Below are 10,730 nucleotides of genomic sequence, written 5' to 3'. Positions count from 1 at the left end.
TCGAGAAGTGCAGCCTTTTCTGATTTTAAAAATGTTTTATAAAAAACCAAAAAATGCAAATGCTAAGGTTCTTTATATAATGTAAAGTTTAGAGACGACCATGCAGTTTTTTTTCCTGATGGTCTTGTTAAATTTAGTATTTAGAAACTCATTGCATTCATGTGTGTTTTCACATAAAGACAAAAACTGAAACAATCCACAGTGCCGTGCCAAGTAGGAAACACCTCTTTCCCTACGTTATAGCACATAGTGCTGTGTCACTTACAGAAGTTGATAACGGTGTCCTTGGTAGCAAGAGGGATACTGTGTGTTCCCCCGTTGGACTTTTACCTCTGGAGAGAACAGGTTCTTACTCGTCTTCATATCCTGTATTCATTCAACACCCATGTTTGGAAGTAAATGAGGGGTGGAAATGCATACACACTTCCCCACCCACCATGTCTTGCTGGGGTCGTAGGGCAAATCTGACACCCTCTGAGTGGGTAGGTTTTGCTGCAACCGAAGGTTTGTCTGGTGTCGATCATTCTTACGAAAGGTCATTGCTCAGGGGAGAGGCTTGAATGCGGAGAGCCGGGCCAGGCTGGCCTGGAGTGTCTCCGAGGTTCATCCTCTCGCTTTGGACTTGAAGAGAATACGCCGGTGGGGGTGGGGCGGGAAGGTATTCGTTGAGCAGTACCTTGTAAGTGGAACATAAATTAGCATTTTGGTTTCACATAGAGCATATTGGTTTCATGCTAACCTGCCTCTTTTGTGAAGACCCCAGCTTTCTCTTTAAGGCTTTGAAACATTCTGGAAAGATTGCTTTGGACTCTATAGTCCCCTTCCCACTCTTGTGCCCGAATGTTACTGGGCAAAGCAGCACCATGTAGGCCACCTCTAGTGACAATGGCGGAGGAGCTAATGAAATAGTCCCGGGGGAAGGTAAATCTTATCTCTTCCGCAAGGAGATTCCCCCTCCACGGAATGACAATATTGAACATATTGCTTTAATTTTATTTAAAAAAGTAATTTTCTGGGGCACCCAGCTGGCTCAGTCAGTAAAACAGGGGACTAATTCTTGATCTCCCGTCATGAGTGTGAGCCCCAGGTTGGGGGTAGAGTTTACTTAATAACAATAAAAAAAATTTTTTTAAGTAATTTTCTTACAATCATTATATGCAAGACTGAGGACAATGGAACCACATGAGTTCCTTTTAAACTGTAGTTTATATTTTTATCATAGAAACTAAAGTGGAACCCAAAATATCTTATGCAGAATTTGCATTTTGGTCAGAATTAGAAAAAAAGTAATCGCAATTTGTTTTTTCCATCTATGGCTAACCCAGATGATCTTTTAACTAAAGAACTTAAGTAAAGACATTGAGAAGGCAAATGAGCTGTGGAAACCCTCATAATGAATTATGAAATTAAAGTCATAAATTTTATTAATTCAATGTTTGAAGCTAAACCTGTCACTTCTTTCCACTGGACTAACCATGTTTCCTTTAGCCTCACTTCATTAGTTGTTTGTTTTGTTTTGTTTTTCTGGGCTTAGGTCAAGGATATTTTATTTTATTTTTTATTTTTTTTATTTTTTTTTTTTTTTAAGATTTTATTTATTTATTTGACAGAGAGAGAGACAGCCAGCGAGAGAGGGAACACAAGCAGAGGGAGTGGGAGAGGAAGAAGCAGGCTCATAGCGGAGGAGCCTGATGTGGGGCTCGATCCCATAACGCTGGGATCACGCCCTGAGCCGAAGGCAGAGGCTTAACCGCTGTGCCACCCAGGCGCCCCAGGTCAAGGATATTTTAAGGTGTTTGTTTTTTTAAGATTTCATTGTTAAGTAGTCTCTACACCCAACATGGGGCTCAAACTCACAACCCTGGGGATCAAGAGTCTCGTGCTCGACCAACTGAGCCAGCCAGGCTCCCCTTAAGTTGGTTTTTAGTCATCAACACTCCTTAGTATGCCTAAAAGAATAACTCTTTTTAATTTCTAAAAGGGTAATCAAATTTGCTTGCTTCTGAGTTATCTACTCGTACCATTAAAGATTTCTATCTTAAAAAAAAAAGAAAAGAAAATGTGCATATCATATGACCCAGCAATTCTGCTCTTTGACGTCAAATCAAAGTTGTATTGCCTAATGAGTAGCCACAAGGCACAGGTGGCTAGTGAGCCTTTGGAATTGTCTAGACTTCACTGAAATGTGTGTTACGTGTAAAATACACGATAGCTTCTGAAGATTTAAGATGAAAGGAAAAAGAATTTAAAATATCTCAGTTTATTTTTAAATATTGATTAGATGTTGAAATGATCATATTTTGGATATATTGATTTAATTATTATCCAAATACAAAATAAATAAAGGATGAATAAAATTTGTTCCCGGCATCATAGTTGGAATGTGGAATAGATGTTGCTAAAGCAACGCTAATTCTGTTCCCTAACACAATTTGTTCAACACTGTGTTTCAGGTATGTTCTGAGCATGAATGGTTTGATTTGATCATCTAAGTTTAATGTGTAATATTGTCTTGATAGGAAAATTAAATTCAAGATCCAACCAGATTTGTAAATTAACTTTTAGAATATGTCTCTTTGGTCCGTTGGGTACAGTAGGTATCCCATAAATGTGATTAATTATTTTTAATGACCACAATAACATAAACCCTATCAAAAATTGACACACGTGGTCCACAAGGTATTTCTGGCCTATCTTCAGGGGTCTGTCAGAAAACAGGCATCACAGCAGATATTTGTGCAGAGAATAAAAGGAGTTGGTTGAAGGGGCATAAAGGGAAACATTGCAGTAAGGGAGAGGTAGCAAGGGCAGGAAGCAGCTGCCTCAAGGAGAGCTGGAGAGAAGGAGCCCATATCAGAAATGAAGAGCTGCTTGCCTGCTCAAAGGGCCCTGGGGAGCTGGGACTCAGGCCTCTAAGGAAGGGGTGGTACCCAGCTGGTGGTGATATTTTCTGAAGGCAAGTGATGAGAATGGATTGGAGAGGATGGATTAAATACTAGAAATCAAAACTGAGTGCTGTGACCGGTGGGGGGGGGGGCGGAGAATAACCATTGCTTGGTGACAATGGCAGACATGGCAAGCAAGCGTCAAGGACCAAGTCCCTTTTCCTTTTCCCTACTCCTGCCTCCCAGTCTCCTCAAGCACCTGCTATTGGTGCTATGCGTGAACAGCATACCTGAGACGTACCTTAATAACCAGCAGATGAAGCAAACTCATGGTGATGAATATCAACTCTCCTAATGTTACAGATGGGGGGAAGTGCTAATAAATACAACTCAAATAAGAGACAGCGTTGAACTTGACCCAAATCCTGTGCTCCCAGAAGACAGTGATGGTTAAAGAAACTCCTACACCCACACCCCTTTGCGTTCCAGGAAACAGCTTTCTGCAAAGAATCACCACCTTTCCTCAAATGATTTAAGTGAGACTCACAGAGAACTCCCTTGTTTATCTATGACAAGGTCAGACCCAGACCGTCCAAATTCCCTTTGTGTCTCAGAAATGATTAGCTGAGCTGTTTGTCCCCACTGACTAATCAGCACAAAGTGCCCGCTCGCTTTACTTGATGAAACTTTCTTCAAGCTTCCCTCCTTCCCCACGCCTTCAAGCTTTCATCCACGCTCAGCCTAAGCCAGCAGTGGGATGAAGAATAAAGCCCTAATGGCACCTGCCAAGAAGCCCCTTCCCAGCTGACTTCAAAGAAACCTTTTTTTGACCAATTGTCTGATCCTGCCACCTGCTCATTCTTCTCCCTGAGACCTTTTTTTTCCAGCCTTGTTGGCTCCTCCTTATAAAAGAAAAGCCTTGCACTGCCTGGCTTGCAGATCTTACAATCAAACCCGTCTCCCTCTTACAATCCCTCTCCCCCAAGTGCAGTAAGCCCCTTCCCCTAGTTGCAATAATTTTTTTGAATGAAGTCTCTGCCTTCCCTAAGTCCAGATGTGTTGTTTATTGGGCAGTTTTCTGGTGCTATGACTTGGCTCAAGAGTAGAACTCACTTAGGGATCACCACCATCCCCACACAGGTAATGACATACCCAGTTCTGCAATTTGAAGATCTGTCCCTGAGTTCATGTCTCAAGCTAATGCTCTCGTAGAGTTATTCTCATGCTTTGTAGCAAAAAGAGAGTCTGTTCCAGCAAAGATTCTTTTCTTTGGCCTTCTCATGAGGCCTCTTCTGTTTTTCCTGGGTTCCGCAACCCAGGGACTGTGAGAAATTCTTAATCAAGTGAGACTCTCAGCTTCCGTATAGTTTATTTCCTCAGGTTAATCCCACGGGGAACTCTGACTCTCTCAGGTAGCTTCTCTTCTTCTCTCCCATGTCATCAAGGCACTAGTGCAGTTTAACATCTTCGAGAATTGGCAGGATTTACTAAAGGCAATTTAGAGCTTCAAAGGCTTCCTTGGGAAATTTGGGATCTCCCCAAACTGAGTCATCTGAGACTTCTCTCTTCCCAGCATCCCCTCCTCTTTCTTTTGGTGACCTTAACCTTCTCTTCAACTGCCTTAAATGCTTCGATCTGTCTACCTCCAATACGCCTACCTCCTCCACCCCCCAAGCACCGCTGTCTGACCCTTCCCTACCAACTCCAGTCCTTCAACACATCGTCACTTGAGATTTGGGTCCCTTCTGCTCTGCTCACCTCCTCTTCACCCCATTGGTGAAGGAAAAATCTCCTACCCTTAATAGTACAAGATGGCCAAACACATGACACCCTGTACCAGACAGATGAGATTGATAGTTTATTAGTCACAGAGACTCACACCTTGGGAGTGGAGGACACGGCGTGCCATTCAGAGCCACATAGGGCTAGAAGGCAAGAGTCTGTGTCTTAGCAGAATAATTCCCTTTGCCTTATGTTGGCGGTATCGTGTTCTTGATTATTTAAAATAACAATCTTCAACCTTTTGAAAGAGGTCTGGTTCTTTACAGTCATGTTATGTCCTATGTTTACTTTTAAAATCTTTTATTGCCACTTTGATTTTGGGTTGACTTCATTTTTGCATGCCATGTGAACAAGCAAATTTTCTTGCCAGTTGCATTATTTTTGGAATGAGTTCTCATCAGATTTTCTTTTTTTTTTTACAAATTTTTTTTTTTAAGATTTTATTTATTTGATGGGGCGCCTGGGTGGCACAGCGGTTAAGCATCTGCCTTCGGCTCAGGGCGTGATCCCGGTGTTCTGGGATCGAGCCCCACATCAGTCTCCTCCGCTATGAGCCTGCTTCTTCCTCTCCCACTCCCTCTGCTTGTGTTCCCTCTCTCGCTGGCTGTCTCTATCTCTGTCGAATAAATAAATAAAATCTTTAAAAAAAAAGATTTTATTTATTTGAGAGAGAGAGAGTTCTAGAGGGAACTAGAGTAGGGTGAGGGCAGAGGGAGAAGCAGACTCCCCACTGAACAGGGAGCCCGATGTGGGGCTTGATCCCAGGACTCTGGGATCATGACCTGAGCCGAAGGTAGACACGTAACCGACTGAGCCACCCAGGCACCCCTCATCAGATCTTTTACTTCTGAAAATCATCAGTAAGTTAATCCTGGCCATTCTAAGTGCTTCCTCATCTACCGATAGTTTTTTGTTTTACTCTGACGCTTCTCTGAAAGTGCTTGCAAATCAGCTACAGACCAGAGGGCTTTGTTTTCAACAAAGAAGGACTGTCTCAGAGTCCCGTGGAAAAGGACTCTGCCAGCTAGGTACTCTTGGGTACAAACTTGGGATGGCATCACTTAAACAACTTTGAGAACGTACTGGTGGTATGGATTGAGATTTCCTGAACTCTAGTGGGGAAACAGATGCATTCCTGAGACTGCTAACCAAGCTCAGAAATGAATTACTTAGGGCTGAATGAAGATCTGATGAAGGAGGATTATGAGCTTTTTGCCTTAATGTTCTATATTTTCTTGATATACTAAACCCCTTACTCTTTTCCCTTAATCTATCTATAAGTCATGACAGTTTAGTAGACTATGCTTTCGTAAACAGAGAGAAAACTTATTCTTCTTTCCCCTGCTTTCCCCTTCAGAATTAAGAATCTCTTAGTGAGGGGTTCCTGGGTGGCTCATCAAGCACCTGACTCTTGATCTTGGCTCAGGTCTTGATCTCACAGTTGTGAATTTGAGCCCCATGTTGAGCTCCATGCTGGGCACGAAGCCTACTTAAGAAAAATCAGTAAAAGATTTTTTTTTTTTTCATGGTAAGGTAGTCATTTGCTTAGGTTCAGTAAGAGTCTATCTTCCTTTTTAATAGGATATAATTGGGAACATTGATTATTAAACCAAGGCTTTGGCTGGAATGTCATATTTGCAAATACTGCTCATTTACTAGACTGATAAGCTAATGTTGACTTTATTACGGAGCTGATGCTTAAACCCCTTTGGAAAAACTGGCCTGGTACTTGGCTTACAGGTTTCTAGCCTTACAGATGGGTAAGGAATGTCACTTCCTAGCGGGCCTAGGAACCCTTGAATGATTTGGGGACATTGAGAAGAAAAGAATTTACTGAAATCTATAGATACTGCAGGTGAAATGTGATGGCAAGTTTATGGTTTGGCTTCCTAGCCTTAACAAGTTTGTACAAGTCCAACCTGAGATTTCTTGTAAGAAATTCCAGAGAAGCAAACTTAGAAAGGTCTATATGCTAAATTAACATTCTTGCTGTACCTGTGCAAATCATCAGGTCAATCCCAAAGAGGCCAGCCTTATTTTCTGATTAAGAATAATCTTTCTTTAAGGTTACCTTGGATCAAAAAGGGTATGAATGTAGAGAGAAATTTCGAGTTTCAATAGAAAACTGTAGCACATCATTCTGGGGGATCAGATTCCAGTTCCATTCATTGAGCTATTTTGCACATCTTGTAAATTGTAGGTCCACTGATGGTTGTGCAAACACTCTCGTCAGGTAGAGATTTAATTGGATTCTTCATCACTGTGGAGAAACCAGTTCCCTCGCCTACCCATAAATTGGACTAGAACCTGTCATCTTGCACAAATGGTCAACCCTTACAGATTTTTCAGTTCTTCCACTTTCCTGCAACATCTCCCTCCCTCCTGACCAAGAACTAAAACCTGACTGCCCAGGTGTTTATCAGGACTCTAGGTTGCCTTGTAGCTGGCTTTTCCCTCCAGGATCTGAAGAAGCACTGGGAACTGAAGCCCAACAACTTGACCTCCTGCATGGGCTGGATTCTTCCCCGTATAAACCACTGCCTAGGCCATGAGGAAGTCTGGCAAAATGCTCAGCTCATACATACCCTTATATGAGGGGTAATCGAGCCAGTAGATAACGTCACCAAGCGTACTGTTATCTTAGCTTTTGAAAACTCAACAAGCAGTGCTTGCATAGTAAGAATTTCACCTACTCATCTCTTAGGCCTTTAACATTAATATTTCTTTTTTTTTTTTTCATTGTAAGCATCCCTCTTTTAAAAGCCTGATCTTTGTAACTACTTCTCAATAGATGGTTCAACTGATTTTGCAGAAATAATACCAACAGGAGTCCTCGAGAAACTATTTCTCAGTCCCTGCCTTGCTCTGCTTGGGAGGTTTATGATTGCCTGTGAGTTGTTCAGTGATGAATAATAGTCATTCATCTTGAGCCAAAGGGGAGAATGACAATGCAGAACCTTCTCGGAGCTCATGGTTGCAGCAATGATTGAAGAAATCTCCCCACATGTTCAAAATAGTCCCCCTCTCCTTGCAATAATCCCTTTGAATTCAGTCTCTCCTTACTGAAATCTGGATTGTTTATTTTGACAAGAGCTACAAAATTCGTTTTGAATAATTAAAAAAATTCAACAGAATTACTTTGACTGGAACAGGAGAAAGGTGTAGAAGGGTACGGCGTCGCTGTCAAAGCATGACGATGGAGGAAGCAAATTCAAAAACGAATGTGCTGTCTAGGAAGAAAAGGTTAACTCTCAAGCATACAAATGCCACACTGAATTAAAACAGAAATTTGTTTTTAAAACCCACAAAACATATCTTGAAATTTAAAAGAAGGAGAAGAGGAACCTGTCAGGTTGGCAAAGTTGAAAAAGACTGATAAGCCCAGTATTGACGAGGGCATAGGGATGCAGGCTTCTATAACTGCTGTTGGAAGGAAAACTTGTCCTTTACCATCTGAGGTTTCTTTGGATGGTTGGGGGGCCTGCAAATTAAGTGACAATAACTAGATTAACAGGAGACAGGATAACGTTCATTCCTAAGAGCGTGTGAGAGTTGAAATGAGTAACTGTGAGCGAGATAAAGGTTCACCTATACAGGGGGCCCCATATAGAGCTTCAGTGGGAAGGTATGGAAGGTTCAGTGGAGCTTCTGGGTGCTAATGGCAGCTGAGAATTTGCACTTGCACATGCTAAGGGTCATTCTTTTTCCAATCAGGAAACTCCTTCTGAGGGGGCTCCATGGCAGGTGTTTCCCAGAGGTTCTACTTAAGTTTAAATAATATTTTCTTCTGGGGCGCCTGGGTGGCACAGCGGTTGAGCGTCTGCCTTCGGCTCAGGGCATGATCCCTGCGTTATGGGATCGAGCCCCACATCAGGCTCCTCTGCTATGAGCCTGCTTCTTCCTCTCCCACTCCCCCTGCTTGTGTTCCCTCTCTCGCTGGCTGTCTCTATCTCTGTAGAATGAATAAATAAAATCTTTAAAAAATAATAATAATATTTTCTTCTGCAGGATCTGATTGTTCAGGTATGTTCAGTGTAAGGTGATTTTTGTACTGTTTTGAGGGCTGTTACCAATCACTGCTGATGTCAATATTTTCTTCTGCAGGATCTGAGTGTTCAGGTATGTTCAGTGTAAGGTGATTTTTGTACTGTTTTGAGGGCTGTTACCAATCACTGCTGATGTCACTGCTCTCAGTGGTACAAATTACTGCTAGCTGTCTGGAAGAGCTGTCAGACAGTGGGAAAATAACAATCATGGGTCTAGGAATTAACCCTCTGTAAGAAATTTCACAAGTGTACAAAGATGTTTTAATAAGAATGTTCATTGATTATATCATAAATATTGGAAAAATTAAGGTTTGTTAAAAGATAATCTTCAGAAAAATTTACCTCAGTAAAAGGTAAAATCATGTCTCACATAGATATAAAAGTGAGGATGTGTTAAAGAATTCATTTTACATATATGATGTGAGGGAATCAGGCAAATGTTAAGCCAAGCTCAAAGGAAGAGTCAACACATACAGATTTATTTAGAGTAAAAGAATGCTGAGATGAATTACAAATGAAGACAAAAGTGATTTTTCCACAGGAGTGGGGATAGGGAAGTCAATTAAATCACTACCACACAGGACAGAATTTACGTATCTATCAGTTACCTACAACCTACAAAAAGCAGCAAGTAGCTCACAGATTATAAATAAATAGAGCTAGAATGTATAACCCAAAGTGGTATGCTACAGACAATGCATAATACTTCATAGAAACACTATTTCTTTTTAAGTAGGTGCCATGCCCAGCATGGAGCCCGACACCGGGCTTGAACTCACGACCCTGAGATCAAGACCTGAGCTGAAATTAAGAGTCAGCTGCCTCACTGAGCCACCCAGATTCCCCAAAACACTATTGCATTTTAAAACAAGTTTTATTAATAGAAAATGATTGTCAGGTTGCACTGATCATGCAGGTGTAAAAAATTGGTTAGGGATATCATGCTATGTTTCATAGAAAGTAAAGTTACTGTATCATTAGATTAAAAAAGTAAGAACAATCACTTTGTGTATAATTATTTCTCATGTTCAAAGATATAAATAAGTAATGCATAAGCAGTCATTTCCAGGAATTTTTAGTTTCTGCTTCTTAATGTTTGGATAAAAAAAATATGTACATGTAAAAATATTTTTTACAACTATTATAGCTTTAAAAAGATATTTGCCTTTTGGAAAATAATATAAATACATGATTAAATAAACTAGTCAATAGTACATTTAACATTTATGTTAAATAGAAAAAAAAAAAATTACAGTGAGAAGAAACCTATCAGGATGTTTACCAGAAGAAAACAACTTGAAAGAAGTACTTGTCTAAATGGATAGGCAAATTGTGGCCTACTCTTGCAATGGAATACTGCTCTGAAAGTTAATGAAAGGAATCCTCATTTAGAATGAAGCTGGGAGGCCCATAGAGGAAGCTTTCACAGTCGACTACTTGTGGTCAATTGTAGACCCAGCAGGAAGATCCAGACATTTCAGGGTGTACCACTTTAGTATCCCAGTAGGAGGAAGAAAGGCTTTCCTCCTCCCCTAGTCAATGAGTGATTCAGCCAATGAAAAGCCGCCATACTTCCAACTCCCCCTTTACTCCAATGGACATTTTGTTTAAAACAGTCTTCTCACCTTCCTCCCCCGCCCCCATAAAAGAGTGGTCCTCTCCTTTGTTCTGTGCCTGTGGTTTTGCTGCAGCTTTCTTGTCCTGGATTGCAATTCTTGCTATTCTAAATAAACCCATTTTTGCTGGTGAAATAAAATTGGCCATTCTATTTTTATGGTTTAACACTACTTAGTTTAGTGGGGGAAATGGATTCACTCAACAATATAGATGAATCTCACAGACCTTATGCTGTGATAAAGATGCCAAACACAAAAGAGTACATACTGTTTGATTCATATTTATATATTTGAAATTCTTTTTTTTTTTTTAAGATTTTATTTATTTATTTGTCAGAGAGAGAGAGTGAGCCCGATGTGGGACTCCATCTCAGGACCCTGAGATCACAACCTGAGCTGAA

Source organism: Ailuropoda melanoleuca, chromosome 17 (assembly GCF_002007445.2).
Source record: "Ailuropoda melanoleuca isolate Jingjing chromosome 17, ASM200744v2, whole genome shotgun sequence".
NCBI lineage: Eukaryota > Metazoa > Chordata > Mammalia > Carnivora > Ursidae > Ailuropoda > Ailuropoda melanoleuca.
This window is presented reverse-complemented; position numbering follows the sequence as displayed.